Consider the following 16,111-nt stretch of genomic DNA (forward strand, 5'->3'; position numbering starts at 1 on the left):
GAGTCCTACAACGGGACATCACATATGAGCAGCTGCACAGGGAGTGTCCTTTGCAGACACTCTGGGTCTTGCCCTTTGGGTCCCTGCCCCGAGGAGAGAAGAGGGGGTACTGTCCTCCCTCCTCTCCTCATAAGGCCCCCTGCTATCACCTAGCCTCACCCCACCCCCGAACTTTCAAGGTGACAGACAGATGTCAGGCCATGTGGAGGCCTCTGTTTACTTATTCACGGACAGGAGGAAGGGAAAGTGCAGTACCTACTTTCTGCTTCTGGAAATACATCAGCCCACTGGAGCTGGGAGCACAAAGCCTTCCCACGCTGCCGGGTTCCCACAGGGAGTTGGCCAATCAGAGCTCAGGTGGCCTCAGGGCCTCCTAGAGGTCAAACTCTACACCTTTCCCTGGTACAGATAGCGCCTGTCCTCTGAAAACAGGTGGAGACCAGGAAGCCCTTTGTTTTTTTCTATCACTCAGGACACTTGCATCACCTTGAAAAAAGGAAGGTTCTCTCGGGGAGGTGGGAGGAAATGGGATTGCCTCAGTGATCGCTGCATGGCCCCGATAACCTGAACTTCATTGGACGTTTCCCCCCTCCTCTCTGTAGAAAACACGATGTTGCTAGAATGTCCGTGTTTGGCAAATGACTATTTCCAGGGCTCAGTCCAGAGAATGCCGCTCGGAGGCTTGTTGGTTTTTGTAAGGGACACACAATGACTTAACCCTGTTTTACACCCTCGAAGTACTGGACAAAGGGAGCAGATGAAACTTTGGAGGGCTTGTATAGTACGTTCTCTGAGCATGTCCCCAGACACTGTCTTGTTGGATCCATGTGAACAAGGTTGTTGTCACCGTTCCACAGACAGAATAACCGAGGCCACAAGGGCCCGAGGTCACAGGCCACAGAGTGGCAGGATTTGGATTAGAATCTGTCTTCTGTTGGTTTCTTCCCACACTGCTGCTCAGGGAAGTGGATTGGGCCTAATGGGGAGGAGAACCAGACTTCCTACAAAGGTTTTCTGCCTGACGGTGAACCAGAACATTCATGAAGCTAGGAGTCCTTCAAGCTGTCAGTCTGGGAGATGGGCATCTCTTGTGTCTACTTTTGTAATATCCAGACTAAATAGTTCTGTGCACAATATCCATAACCCATGTACTGGGCAGGCCCCCGACAGCCCGGTCCTGGTATCCAGGGGTGATGAAGGAGGGTCTCTGAAGAGGGTAGGCCATCCTGTCCCTCATTAGCTAGTGCACCGATGGTCCCCATTTCTGGTGTTCTTTGTTAAGTGTCACATAGGCCAGAGAGTTTCTGGCTGCTAATTGTGAAGAACTCTGTCTCCAGGCTCTAAAATTTGGCTGGAGAAAGGGCCATCTCAAACCCCAACGCTGGTCCCTGTGGCTGGGGGGGATCTGTCCGGAGACACCGTCTGGTTTCTCCTCTGGCGTGTGTTTCTCCTTTAGCATGCCCTCCCCAACCACAAAATCACAGCCTTTATAGCGGGGGGAGAACAGAGTGCTCACCTCGGCCAACCTTTCCACCAAGGCCCCTTTTGTTTTATTTCCCCCCAAAAGATGCCATGCTTTGCAAGATTGGGTCTGCCAAAAAAGCTGTACTAGGTCATAATTCATATATTTGGCTGTTGTTTTTCTTTTTAAAATCAATCAATGGCTGTGCCTGCCCATTCAAAGATTGGATCTGAATGGTAACAAGCATGACTTTATGCTTTCATGAAAGGGTGAGGCCTTGCGGGTATGTGCAGAATGTTTGTTTTTTTGTGCATGTTTTAAAATATACACAACATAAAACTTACCATTGTTAACATTTCTAAGTGTGCGGTTCAGTGACTATAAGTGCATTTACACTGATGTGGAACTATCACCACTGTAGATTTCCAGAATTTCTTTTTAACATCCCACACTCCAACTGTGGACCCAGTGAACACGAACTCTCCATTCCTCCAGGCTTCTGGTAACCACCATTCTACTTTCTGTGTCAATGAACTTGACTACTCTAGGTCCCTCACCCAAGTGGAATCAAACAGTGTTTGTCTTTTTGTGTCTGGCTTATTTCACTGAGCAGAATGTCTTTGCAATTCAGCTGTATTGCAGCATATGCCAGAATTTTCTTTTATTTTGGGCTGGATAACATTACGTTGATGTATATGCAGCATTTGGTTTAGCCATTCTTCCATTGGTGGACATGTGGGTTATATCCTCATGTTGATTATTGTGAATAATATGCAGAGTTTTAAGATATTAGAAATTCCTGAAAATAATGCCTGTGTGACCCTAAGGACAGAGACCCCAGGTTAGAAACTTAGGATCTCTCCCAACTCAGCATTGATGGGTGGGAAAGCAGAGATCAAGGAAGCTGTAATTTGTCTCAGTTCCCTGTACTCAACCCACTGTTCTGAGCTTCTGCTGGGCTTTACTTCTTCACCAGAGTGGCTGGAAAATTGAATGTTCCCTCCGTGGGATGAGAGCTTATAAAGTTATTTTTGTAACTATAGCTTTATTATCTTCACCGGAATCCTCTGTTCCAATACCTGGACCCTGTCAGGAGTCTTGTCCAGTTATCCCAAGGACACAGTAAACAACGCAGCCTTCTCCTGATGTGCCATCCTTCGCCTATGGGCTGGTTGGGTCTCCTAAGGTGACTGCCCTTTCATAGGCAGAAAGTCTGAAGATGAATTGGATGTGTGATGGGTGAAAAGGGCCAGAGACCTGTTGACACTGAGCACCCCCAGTTCTGAGGATTCTTGGAGGGACTCCGTGTCCTGTCCTGCCATGTGCAGCACGAGGGGCTATTCTAAGTGGGGGTCTCCATGGATGAATGGCCTCTTGACTTCCCCAAGGCCATGCAGCCCTCAACAGACCAATGTGAGCTGGAGGCAGGCGTCCGGTTGGGACCCCACAAACCACAGTCTACCCGACCCTATGCTGAGGACTTTCTCTTGGGGCCTGGAAGATGCATGAGTTGATTTGGGTTGGAATGGAGGGCGGAGCTGGCAAAGGAGGACGAGAGCCCCCTATCATTAGTCTACTGTGTATTCATCCAGAAACCCAGGTGAGAGCCAAACCGAGAGCTGGGCGGACAAAGCATTGCTATTAAGCTCTGTACCTTTTTGCATCCGTTTCCTCAGCTCACCCCTGAGAAGTGCCACTGACGAAAGATAGATGAGAAGGAGGTAACCCAAATGGGCTTCATTACAAGCAAACAATGTTGAATCGACAATAGGTTCCTTGTGGAATAACCCAATTATGTATGTTTATGGCATTTTATTGTTGGTTTTTTCTCTCTCAACACAAATGCTCCATAATCATTGTGGAAATTTTACAACATTTAGATAAGCAAAGAGAAGAAAATAAAAAGCACCCAAATGCCATCACCAGAGATAAGCACAGAGTCATTTGCTCTACATAGATATCCGAATGTTTTAAAATTTTGTACAGCTTTATTAAGTTCCCCCATCTGAACTGTATACTTTGGTCAGTTTTGGCTGTTGTGTACAATTGTGTAAGCACCACCACACCCAAGATATTCCAAGATATTCCCTTGTGCCTAACCCTTGAGTCAACCTTCTCCCCCTCTCCCGGCCCCAATACCCACCCATCTGATTTCAAAATGTCATGTGCATGGACCCACACAGTGTGTAGCTTTTTTAGTCTGTTTTTTTCCATTTAGCATCATGTTCTTGAGACTGACCCGTGTTGTGTGTATCAGTCCTTTGTTCTTTTTATTGCTGAGTGGTATTCCCATGTACGGCTATGTCACATTTTATTTCTCTGATCATCAGTTGATGGACATTTGGGTTGTTATTCAGGTATGACTTTATGAATTATGAATAATGCTGCTATAAACGAATTCATGTAAACGTCCTTAGAGTAAATGTGTTTTCAGTTCTCTTGGTGTGGGTTTGCTGGGTTGTACGGTGAATGTATAGTTTAACCACATAAACAACCATCAAGGTATTGTCCGAAGCTGCTGCACCATTTTGCACTCCCATCAGCAGTGGACGAATGTTCCAGTTGTTCTCGCCAACGCTTAGTCGTGCTCGTCTTGAAAAAAGGTCCCTGAGGACTAGAGACGCTGGGCATCTTTTCATAGGCTCATTGGTCATTCGTAAATCTCTCATTATAAATGTTTCCAAATGTGATTATATCGTAGAGACTATAGTACAATTTGCCCTAAATCTAAGAGGAACTTGTCATTAATAGATTATTATTTTCTTAGAGGGGGGAGCGGCAGGGGGAGAGGCGGAGACAGACAGAAACTTAAGCAGGCTCTACACCCAGCGTGGAACCCGACGTGAAGCCCAGTGTGGGGTTTGATCCCACAACCCTGAGATCATGACCTGCGCGAAAATCAAGAGTTGGGCACTTAACCGACTGAGCAGCGCAGGTGCCCCCTACTAATAGATGATTTTTAAGCCCATCAAGAATGGGTTTAAAGCAAGATAAGTAGACAGAACATGTGCGAGGAGGGCATTAGGGGATTAGGAATGGCCTCTCTGGGAACTTGACATTTGTATACAGCTGTGAATAAAGCAAGAGAGAAAGCCATGTGAATTGCTGAGGAAAGAACAAGGCAGATAGAGAGACTATCATTGCAAGGCCCCTGAGACAGGAAAGGGATCAATGAAAAAGGAATTAATGCATATCGAAGGGTACTAAATTTCAAGAACTACATTTCTGGTCAACTGAAAACTGTTAAAAGCCAGGCACAGTAAAGTGCTTTTGCCTGCGATATATTTCTCCCAAGAGACCGTAAGCTCCATGAGGACATGTCTGTTTCACTCAACTTTGCAGACTCAGATCTAGGACATTGCCTAGTACATAGGAGGCGCTCAGTAAATGTCTGCTGAATGGGTGACATAATGAAATATACAAGTATTTATTACTATTCCCATATTACAGATGGGAAACCCAGGTCCTGGAGAAGGTAAGTTAACTCACTGAAGGGCCCATAACTAGATGGTGGTGAAGATGTGGACTCACATCTTCATCCATCCAGCCAGAAAGCACAGGTTTTGCAACTCCCCCATGCTGCCGTGGATTCTCCTTCCTGTATTTGGGAAATTGAGGTTTGGAATAAAACAGAGAGGCTTGATGGAGGTCCCCTTTGATCCAGAAATAAAACCAGCCAGCCACAGGCTCCAGGCTGCCGTTTTGGCTGGAAGACCACATTTCCATCACATTTAGTGGGTTCCAAAACTTGGGGATGGAAGGCGTACCAGGAGTTTAACTAAAAAGGTGAAAACTTAGTTTGATCCAGTCCCACATCAAGTCTCCACAGGCTGAAAGCAATCATCCTTTTGCTTCCTGTGCCTTTGCGACCCGTGATGGGGCCAGAGCTGCCCGGCTGGTTAGAGTTTGCCTTGCCTTGAGTTGTTTGTGTTCTCTTGCTGGCTGCAGTGTCCGGGCCTCTGAATCCTTGTCACCGACGAACACAGCTGTTGTCATGTGCAAGCATCCAAATTAACGTGGGTGGAAAAACCCAAGTTTAGTGATTTGGGCAAATTAATTTATCTGTCCCACGGCCAGGGGCGGTGTTAAATCCCTCTCTGTTTGAGGAGTAATCACTCCCCAGCCCGCTCTGTCTTCCTCTCCGCAGGGAGGTTAGAACAGCCCAAGCCGAGCTGTTTTTGTGACGGGGCAAGCTACATTTCCGTGTTTGGACCAGCCGCAAGGAAGAGTATTTTACACAACGTATTTTGTTCATTCACAGTGCTGTCTGGAGGTCCTCTGAAGCCACCTCTAATGGTCAAAATCACCCCCTTTATTCTCCTCTAGTCCACGTCTTTGGAAAATGACTCCGTTCCCTCTGTGATAAATTATAGACAATAAACTCATTATGAAAGCCCTGAGTGTTTATTTTCTGCTTTCCATCGCGTTAGTAGATTTCTCTCTTTTGCATCTTTACTGTGAATGAAAAGTCTCCAGGCAAATAGCCATCCCCCCAGAAAAGGGAGACAGTAGGCTATGTTACCACCGACATGACTGCAGTATTCCCATTTTACAGATGGGAAAACAGAGTGGCGTAGAGGCCCAAGAATGTCCTTGAGGCCTCCACATCTTGCAAGTGGGGGAAATCAACGCCAAGTTTCAGGCTCTGTGGGCTGCAGTCCAGTGTTCTTGACAGGTCACCAAGCTTCTTACTTGGTGAGCTCCCTACTTTTAGGCATATGTGACAAGTTTAGATAAAACTTAAATCTGGTATGTGTATGCTCAACAAACCTAGTGTCTGCTGACTCTGGAAACATGGGCCTCTCACAGCGCCCCAGACAGAGATAGAAAAGACAAAAGCTGACATGCGGTGTACTACTTTCTAAAGGAAATATCATGGTTGGCCAAAGAAGCAATGGAACAGCCCGAGGAGTGTCAGAAAAGAATTCCCTAAGAAGCTTGAAATAAGTCTTAAAAAAAAAAAAAGATTGTATTTATTTATTTGACAGAGAGAGAGAGAGAGATCACAAGTAGGCAGAGAAGCAGGTGGGGGGTGGGGGGAAGCAGGCTCCCTGCTGAGCAGACAGCCCAATGTGGGGCTCGATTCCAGGACCTTGAGATCATGACCTGAGCCGAAGGCAGAGAATTAACCCACTGAGCCACCCAGGTGCCCCTTGAAATAAGTCTTGAAGACTGAATTAGAGACAGCCAGATGGAGAGCAGGGTTTGAAGCAGGGAAGTGATGCACTCAGATCTTCTTCTGTTAAAGCTTATACTGGCAGCGGATAGAGAGTGACTCAGAGGGGAATGGAGCTGGAGACCAGTGAGAGAGGAGGTATGTGGGGGGCAACCCCGCTAGATAGGCCAGGACTGGCAAAGGCAGTAGGACTGGAGAAAGGACAGCACGTTCATGGGATGTTTGAGAGATTAATTCAGTATTTTCTGGTAACTACTAGGATGTGAGATGGGCCATCATTCTAGGATACTTCTAGTTGTCACGACTGGCTGAAACAGAAGGTTTGAAAAATAGTCAAGTGCAAACTATTGGTTGATCCAGAAGCTCAACAATGTCACCAAGGACCACACTGGCTCCTTTCCTTGGCTCTGCCATCTACAGTGTGAACTTGGTCCTCAGGTGGGCTTTCCTCATGGTGCAGAATGCAGAGATCAGCAATCAGTCATACCTGCTTTCTTACTTACATTGAGAGAGCAAAAGAGAGAAGGAATATCTGAATAGCTCTTCCTGTGACTTTCTCCTAAGAGAACACAGTAACTTCTCAGAAGGAAGTAGGAAACTTATACTGGTTCATATTAAGTCAGGTGTCCTTTCCTGAACCAATCCCCCTGGCTAGGATAATGCCACATTCTGAATTCCATGTTCTTTGATGGGATTCCAGAAAAGGAAAAGGGGATAAGATTACAATGATTGATTTAGACAAATCAAGGTCCACCCCTGGAACTAGAGTCAATCCCCAATCTAATTAATCTGGGGGCGGGAGTGACAGATTAATGGGAAGTTGGATCCATTAGAATGTCTTTCAGCTGCAAGAAACATAATACTGTGAATCAAACTGACTTTTATGCAACAACAAAGTTAAATTATTATCTTACATAATGCATTGACTATTAGTAAATTCAGTTTATTATCTTTTCATAAAAAAACCCAAGGCAGGAAGGACCCAGTTTTAATTAAGTCAGCAGCTCAGTGATGTCAAGACCCGAGATTTGTTCCCTCGGCATCTTCATTTTGGGTATATTGGTATTACATGCAGCCTCTCTGGCCCCTCCAGACTACAAGACAGCTGTGCTTGGCAAATCCCATGACAGCGTGTAAAAGAAGAAGGGGAGCTCTCGCAGAAGCAAGAGAACCTTTGCCAGAAGACTCTATCACACCTCCCCTTAGACGGCATTGGCAACATTGTGTCATGTATTTACAACCAAACTAGTCATGGGCAGGGGGAACAGAACCACTGTGATGAACTTAATCGGACCCTCCCCTAGGGCTCGGATGGCACCACATTTCCCTAAACACATGGCTACACAGGGGTGGGTGGGTGCATGTCTGAACATGGTCCTGTTGGGAAGGAGAAAGGGGAGTGAACAGGTGTTGGGTAGGCAACCACCAGTGACAGCTACAAGGAGTAACCAGGAGAGGCCCGTGAGGAATTCTGGGTAGGATGACTGGCCAGTTGAAACATTGTCACCTGAGTCTATCTCAAGAGAAAAAATTTTTGGACCTGGTGAATAAGAGATGCTCATGTACCAGCCACATTGAGAAGTCTAAAAGGCAGCTAGCTATATGTAAGGCTTAGACATCCCCCCCTTTAAAAATAATTAATTAATTAATTAATTTTATTTATTTATTTTAAATTATCATATAATGTATTATTTGCTTCAGGGGTACAGGTCTGTGAATCGTCAGGCTTACACAATTCACAGCACTCACTGTAGCACATACCCTCCCCAATGTCCATCACCCAGAAACCCTCTCCATACTCCCCTGCCCCCCGGCAACCCTCAGTTTGTTTTGTGAGATTAAGAGTCTCTTACGGCTTGTCTCCCTTCTGATCCCATCTTATTTCATTTTTTCCTTCCCTACCCCCCACAACCTCCCGCCCTGCCTCTCAAATTCCTCACATCAGTGAAATCATATGATAATTGTCTTTCTCTGATTAAATTATTTTGCTTATCATAAAACCCTCTAGTTCCATCCACATCATTGCAAATGACAAGATTTCATTTCTTTTGATGGCTGCATAGTATTCCATTGTGTATATATACCACATCTTCTTTATCCATTCATCTGTTGATGGACATCGAGATTCTTTCCATAGTTTGGCTATTGTGGACATTGCTGCTATAAACATTCGGGTGCACGTACCCCTTAGGATAACTACATTTGTATCTTTAGGGTAAATACCCAGTAGCACAATTACTGGGTCATAGGGTAGCTCTGTTTTCAACTTTTTGGGGAACCTCCATGCTGTTTTCCAGAGTGGCTGCACCAGCTTACATTCCCACCAACAGTGTAGGAGGGTCCCCCTTTCTCTGCATCCTTGCCAACGTCTGTCGTTTCCTGACTTGTTGATTTTAGCCATTCTGACTCGTGTGAGGTGGTGTCTCATTGCGTTTTGATTTGTATTTCCCTGATGCTGAGTGATGTTGAGCACTTTTTCGTGTGTATTGGCCATTTGTGAACATCCCCTTTTTATTTTATTTTATTTTTTTAAAAAATATTTTATTTATTTATTTGAAAGAGAGAGAGAGCATGAGAGGGGAGAAGGTCAGAGGGAGAAGCAGACTCCCCGCAGAGCTGGGAGCCCAACGTGGGACTCAATCCCAGGACTCCAGGATCATGACCCGAGCTAAAGGCCATGGCTTAACCAACTGAGCCACCCAGGTGCCCCAACATCCCCTTTTAAACAGCCCCCTTTCTCTCTGGCTTCCAAGACACCATACTTCCTTGTTTCACTTCCTATCCTCCTGTCAGGGCTTCTTTGACTTGCTCTTGGCACTTTGTCTGCCATCCATTCCTGGAATATTGAGATCCCTCAGGGTTCTGTTCTAGTCCCTCTGCTTTAAAAAAAAAAAATTGTGGGGCACCTGGGTGACTCAGCTGGTTAAGGGTCTGCCTTTGGCGCAGGTCATGATCCCATGGTCCTGGGATCGAGCCCTGCACTGGGCTTCCTGCTCAGTGAGGAGCCTGCTTCTCCTTCTCTCCTCCCCCTCTGCGGCTCCCCCTGCTTATGCTCTCTCATTCTCTCTGTCAAATAAATAAATAAATAAAATCTTTTTAAAAATTGTATTTCATTCCTATATATATTTCCTCTAGGTGGTCTCATCTTCTCCCGTGGCTTCAATTGCCCAAATGAACGACTTCAGCAAACCTTTCTCTTCTCAGTTCCAGGCCTCATATCAATTTTTTTTAGGATTTTATTTATTCATCTACAGAGAGATAGAGAAAGCCAGAGAACACAAGTGGAGTGAATGGCAGAGGGAGAAGCAGGCCCTGCACTGAGCAGGGAGCCCAATGTGGAGCTCAATTCCAGAATCCTGGGATCATGACCTGAGCCAAAGGCAGACACCTAACCGAATGAGCCACCCACGTGGCCCAGGCCTCATATCTAACCACTCACTGGACTTCTCAACCTGGACTTTTGTCTCTCCTCAACCCCCAGAATCTCTATAATATTTTCCCCATTATGTGTTCCTGACGATTCTGGACATTTTTTTTTCTCTTATATAATAGATTATGCCACTGTAACTTCAAGCCGCGTCTTCATCCAGCTCTATTGCTGTCCTAAGTCCCTGTTGTCATATCCCTCCATTCTTTACTCTCTTCTCCTGCTCTGCTGAATTTATTATGGGCGAGGGGCGGGGGGCGGCAAATCCCTATAGACCAGGTTTCCCAAACTCCTGCATCAGAGGGATACAAGATTATATTATTGTTTCTGATTATTTACTCTCTTCCCTGAAATAGGAGTATAGAACCCTGTATTATCAAGTGCATTAAAATGCCTCCCTGCAGATTAAAATACTTCTCCATCCCCTTAACATTGGGTCTGGCTACTTACTTTGGCCGGTAGGAAGTGAAGTTCGATACCAGTACTGACCAGAAGCTTTAGGGGCCTCAGTGCAGTTCAGCGGTTCCTCTTCTCCCTCTACCATGAGACCAAGGTGAGGACTGTTCCCTCCATCAAGATCCTGGAATAACAGATAACATGGAGCAGAGTCAAAGCCAATCTGTAGCCCAAACCTGTAATCTGAGGAAAAAAAATGAATGTAGGGAGATTTCGGGGGATGGAGGGGAGGGCTGTCCGCTAATGCAACATGAGCTAGAAAAAGCTGACTAATAGAATGATTGGTGCAAGTTGCAGAATGCTGTCCTTAAGTACGTGCCATTGCGGGGCACCTGGGTGGCTCAGTGGGTTAAGCGTCTGCCTTTAGCTCCGGTCCTGATACCAAAGTCCTGGGATCAAGCCCTGTGTCTGGCTCCTTGCTCAGCAGGAAGTCTGCTTCTCCCTCTCCTTCTGCCTGCCACCGCCCCCCAGCCCCCGCCACTTGTGCTCTCCTTCTCAAATAAATGAAATCTTAAAAAAAAAAAAAATGTGCCATTGCTTCTGAGTGGTGGGGAGCAAGTGGTGAGGCGTTTGGTCATTTAGAAGGCAGATCATGGGGGGTGCCTGAGTGGTTCAGTGGGTTAAAGCCTCTGCCTTCAGCTCAGGTCATGATCTCAGGACCCTGGAATCAAACCCCAACATCCTGGAATCAAACCCCACATCGGGCTCTCTGCTCAGCAGGGAGCCTGCTTCCTCCTCTCTCTTTGCCTGCCTCTCTGCCTACTTGGGATCTTTGTCTGTCAAATAAATAAATAAAATCTTTTTTAGAAGGCAGATCATGGACCAAGTACTTTGTGAGTTTAGGCAAAAAGGTTGGGAAACGGATTGTTATGAGTGTGCCTTAGTTGTTTTTAGCTGCATTTGACAGGCTGCTACTAGAAAGAGGTGAGCTCAGAAACGAATTGACTGGTTTGTAAGCAGAGATTAAAACTCAGCCTTGGGGCAGAGACTAGATCAAGGTCATGAGCAGTGGCTGCTAGTGAGTCTCTTGGTGGATAAATGACCCAGGGAAAAGAGACTTAAGAGTGTGGCTCTCCAACAGAGGGTTGGTAAGTTCGAGTTCCCTTAGCAGTGATGCCTAGAGAGAGAGGTATGTCTTGAAAAGAATTATACGTGTGGTAATTGGCACATAGAACCCACTAAAAGCAGGTCAAATGTTATTCAAGATATAAAGAGAGGTGTGCTGCCAAGACACATCAGCTTGGGTTAAAAGATGTGATTGCTGGAGACCAACATTTGGGTTCCCAAATTTCTGTGCACAGGAAGGAAGCTGAGAAAGCGGCTCCGCCCCCCAGTCAGCCACAAGTTATGAAAAACACAGGCTACTTCCAGGGACCTGAATGAGAACTTAATCAAGGAATGTTTCTCCACCCAGTAGGAGTTGGGAATTCTAAGAACCAATGATGATTGTGAGTCTCTCATTCTTTCTTTTGGTGAATAGAAGTATTTATTCAGTGTTTATTCTGTCTTTGTTCAACTGTCTCATATTAGGTATAGATGTGGGGGGCAGTAGATAATGTTTGTTTGTCTTTTAAGTTCATTAGTCTCTGGATCAAGAGAAGCCAGATCAGGACATAATGCAGAGACTATCATGAGACATTAAACTTTGGCCCTCATGTCTTGATTGGTTGAAGCTTTTGGGTGTCACTCTTTGTAGGAAGAGTGAGTAATATTTTTCATGCAAAAAGGAGAGAGATGAAAATTTATGACCAAGAAGGTAGACTGTGATACTATTTTTACTATTTATTTGCTTCTTTCCCTGTAGGAGAATTGCACAGCCCTTAACATGGTTACCCATTTGCTTTATCTGTTATAGGAGGAGTACATTTCCATAACCTGTTGGCATCAGGCAAGGTCCTCCTGCTTTAGTGAATTGAATGTGAGTGGAAGGGACATACACCATTTCTAAGCAAAAGCTTATGAGCCCACTCTGTGGTTTGGCCATTTCTTTTTCCCATCTTCTTGGTCTTGTTAGGGGCAGGCTGGGGGATGCCACTTCAGCCTCAGTCTGCAAATGAGAAGGCATGTGGGGCAGAGCCACAGGTGACTCATAGCACTGCCATGGAACTTGAATGAGAAATAAATGTTCATTTTTGTAAGAAACTGAGATTTTTTATATTGTTTATCACAGCAGCACAACTAGTCAAAATTGACTAATACACATGGCTTCCATCTGGGCCCAGCCAATGGGAAACACCATCAGGAGACTGAAGGATGTGAGGAAGGGAAAGAATACATGTCCCCTTCCTTCTTCAGGCAGCATCTCCAGCAGGAACTCTATCTCCAGATAGGCCAGCCCACTTGGATCCCTGTGCCTGACCATGGGCCCTGAGCTCCTCCCTTGGGTGACGCTGCCTTGTCCTCCAGTCTGGTCCCTCTAGAATTCCTGTTGTTGCTAATCTGTATTTGGCTTCTTAACTCTTCTTTTACTTACTGACTGACTCTCTGGTTTAAACATTTTGAGTAGGTTTGGTTCAGTTGGACCCTATCTGATACACCATCCCATGGATAAATTTTGGAGTAACTATTGATCACCGAGGTCTCAAACTTTGTGTGATTTTTTTGGATAAAGATTTTATTTATTTATTTGACAGACAGAGATCACAAGGAGGCAGAGAAGCAGGCTTCCCACTGAGCAGAGAGCCCAACACAGGGCCCAATCCCAGGACCCTGAGATCATGACCCGAGCCTAAGGCAGAGGCTCAAGCTACTGAGCCACCCAAGGGCCCCTGTGTGATTTTTTTTTTTAAAGAAAGATACATTTGAATGTATATTTTTTAAACCATTGTCACCATTTAAAAATTTTTTAATTTAAATTCAATTAGTCAACAAATAGTACATCATTAATTTCAAATGTAGTGTTCAATAATTTATCAGTGGTGTATAACACCCAGTGCTCATCACATCATGTGCCTTCCTTAATGTCCGTCACCCAATTACCCCAATCCCCACCCCCACTGTCGCCATTTTAAAGTGTAGAGTCCAGTGGTATTAGGTACATTCCCATTGTTGTGCGGCCATTACTAGCATTCACCTCAAGTACTTTTTCTCTTCTCATGCTGAAACTCCATAACCATTAACAGTATCTCCCCATTCCTTCTTTCCTCTAACCCCTGGAAACTTCTACTGCCTGTGTCTGTGAATTTGACTACTCTAGGTACTTTATGCAAGTGGAATCACACAGTATTTGTCCTTTTGTGACTGACTCATTTCACTGAGCATAGTGTCTTCGAGGTTCATCCATGTTGTAGCATGTGTCAGAATTTCTTTCCTTTTTCAAGCAACTGGTCCCTCATCTTCTACTCCAACCAACCAACGGCCAGTTCCATTGATTCTACTTTAAACATGACTCCGTCATTGCTCTTCTCTTTTGCTGCCCACATCCAGAGACTGGTCATCATCTTCAACATCAGCCACTGGGTCAACCTCCTCTGGGGTCTTTTGCCTCTAGTCTTAATAAAACTTCAACCAGGCTCCAAGCTGCTAACAGAACCACTTTCTAAAGCAGTTCTGATGGTGCCCCTTTCCTGCTAAAAACTCTTAGGTTGCCCATTGCTTTAAGGGAAAAGTTCAGACCCTAAATTATGCCTTCCAAGGCCCTCCACCAATTAATTAACCCTGACCTATTTCTCTGGTCTCACCTCTTAATATTCCCTTTCTGGCTTCTGCCTTGTCATCTTCATCTTATTAACCTCTTCTCTGCCTTCCAGGCATAGGTTAAGACTCACTTCCTTGTAGGGGCTCTCTGTTCCCATAATGCAATGCCCTGTACTTTGTCACTCTACTTATCCGAGTTTATTGTAATTATTTGCTGAAGTCTGCCTTCCCTTTGGACTATAACTTCTTTGAGGGCCAAGACCATGTCTTTCTTTCCTTTTTTTTTTTTTTTAAGATTTTATTTATTTGAGAGAGAAAGAGAGAGAGTGAGAGAGAACATGAGCAGGGTGAAGGGCAGAGAGAGAGAGAAGCAGATTTCCCACTGAACAAGGAGTCGGATATGGGGCTTGATCCGGCTTGATCTGGCTTCGTTCTGGGACTCCAGGATCACAACCTGAGCCAAAGGCAGACGCTTAACAGACTGAATCACCCAGGTGCCCCAAGACCACGTCTTTCTAAATGCTACATCCCTACCACCTAGCAGAGACAATGACCACAGTAAGTATTAAATAAAACATAGCTGTAAATTTGAAAGTTTTCTTGTTACAGGACCTGTAGGTGGTAGTTGACGCCAAATATCTACGTGAGATAATCTAGGGGGAGGGTCCCTCTAGAGACAGAGAACTGGAGAAGTAAGAAAGATATGCTGATTAAGATGAAGAGGTGAAGACAATGCTAAGGGGGAGAATGAGAAATGAGTGGCCAGAAAAGGAGCAGAAATGTCAGAAGAGAATGCGGTCATAAGCCAAAGAAGAGAGACCACTGGAAAATTAGAAGCACCCACCAGAGTCAGCCACAGCAAAGAGGACAGGATACAGACTGAAAAGAAGTGCCACTGGAGTTGGTACAGAGCAAGAAAGATAATAATTGGCAGGAGCTGGGTTTATCCTTTGTCAAACTACTATACGTAAGAAGGTATTGTCTGCTTCCTTTTCATTAATTCCTCTATCCATTAGCCCAGCAAAGACTTATTAAACATCTCCTCTTGACCAGGTACTGTGCTAGCCCCTAGGGACACATGAGAAACAAAACAACTTTCACTTGAGCCCATGGATCTTACCCCCACTGCCCGCAAGGGAAAGTTCCAAAGCACTGACATAGATATCAACTCCAATAAAACACCAAGCCAGGGCGTGTTGTTTTATTGGAGTTGATATCCATGGGCTTTCCTAACACACAGGATGAAATAAAAAATGGTGTGCAAGTCCAGAGGTCGGCAAGAGTTTGTTATCTTGCTCTGAGCTGGCAGGAGGCAACGGGGAAAGTGTCTGTAGAACACAATTGCATCATTTCCATCTGTTTGTTAAGTCAGCCACAGATACGATTCTGGCTTTTTCCTGGAGTCTAGTTCCTGTGCTCAAAGGCAGAAGACTGATAGAGCAACTTAATCCAAAGATCATCCCTTTAAGGAACTCCCTGAACTTAATCCTACTTCGTGTTCACTCTGCAGAGATTCCTTTAATTTCCAGTAATACATTGTATTACTGACTAAATTCCTACTCGACTCTTTTTGCCTGTCCTGTATTCCAACTGGAGTACAACAGTGTGGTGTACTGTTCAAAAGGTCAATGAGTCATGGCTTTCTGAAAATTAATGGGAGACTGGATGGAGACAAGGGAGGAACACTCTTTGTAACTCTTTAGGAAATTATCTTACTAGGTTTTCATTTCTACAGGGGCCATCTCATTTTCCATAGTAGACATGGCTTTGAAACAGAAAAGGTTAAGTCAAAATGAATTTTTTTTTTTTAGATTTTATTTATTTATGACAGAGACACACAGAGAGAGGGAACACAAGTCAGGGAGTAGGAGAGGGAGAAGCAGGCTCCCCACTGAGCAGGAAGCCCAGGATCCTAGGATCCTAGGATGCTGGGATCATGACCTAAGCTGAATGC

Source organism: Lontra canadensis, unplaced genomic scaffold, assembly GCF_010015895.1.
Source record: "Lontra canadensis isolate GAN:19392208 unplaced genomic scaffold, GSC_riverotter_1.0 scaffold3, whole genome shotgun sequence".
Lineage (NCBI taxonomy): Eukaryota > Metazoa > Chordata > Mammalia > Carnivora > Mustelidae > Lontra > Lontra canadensis.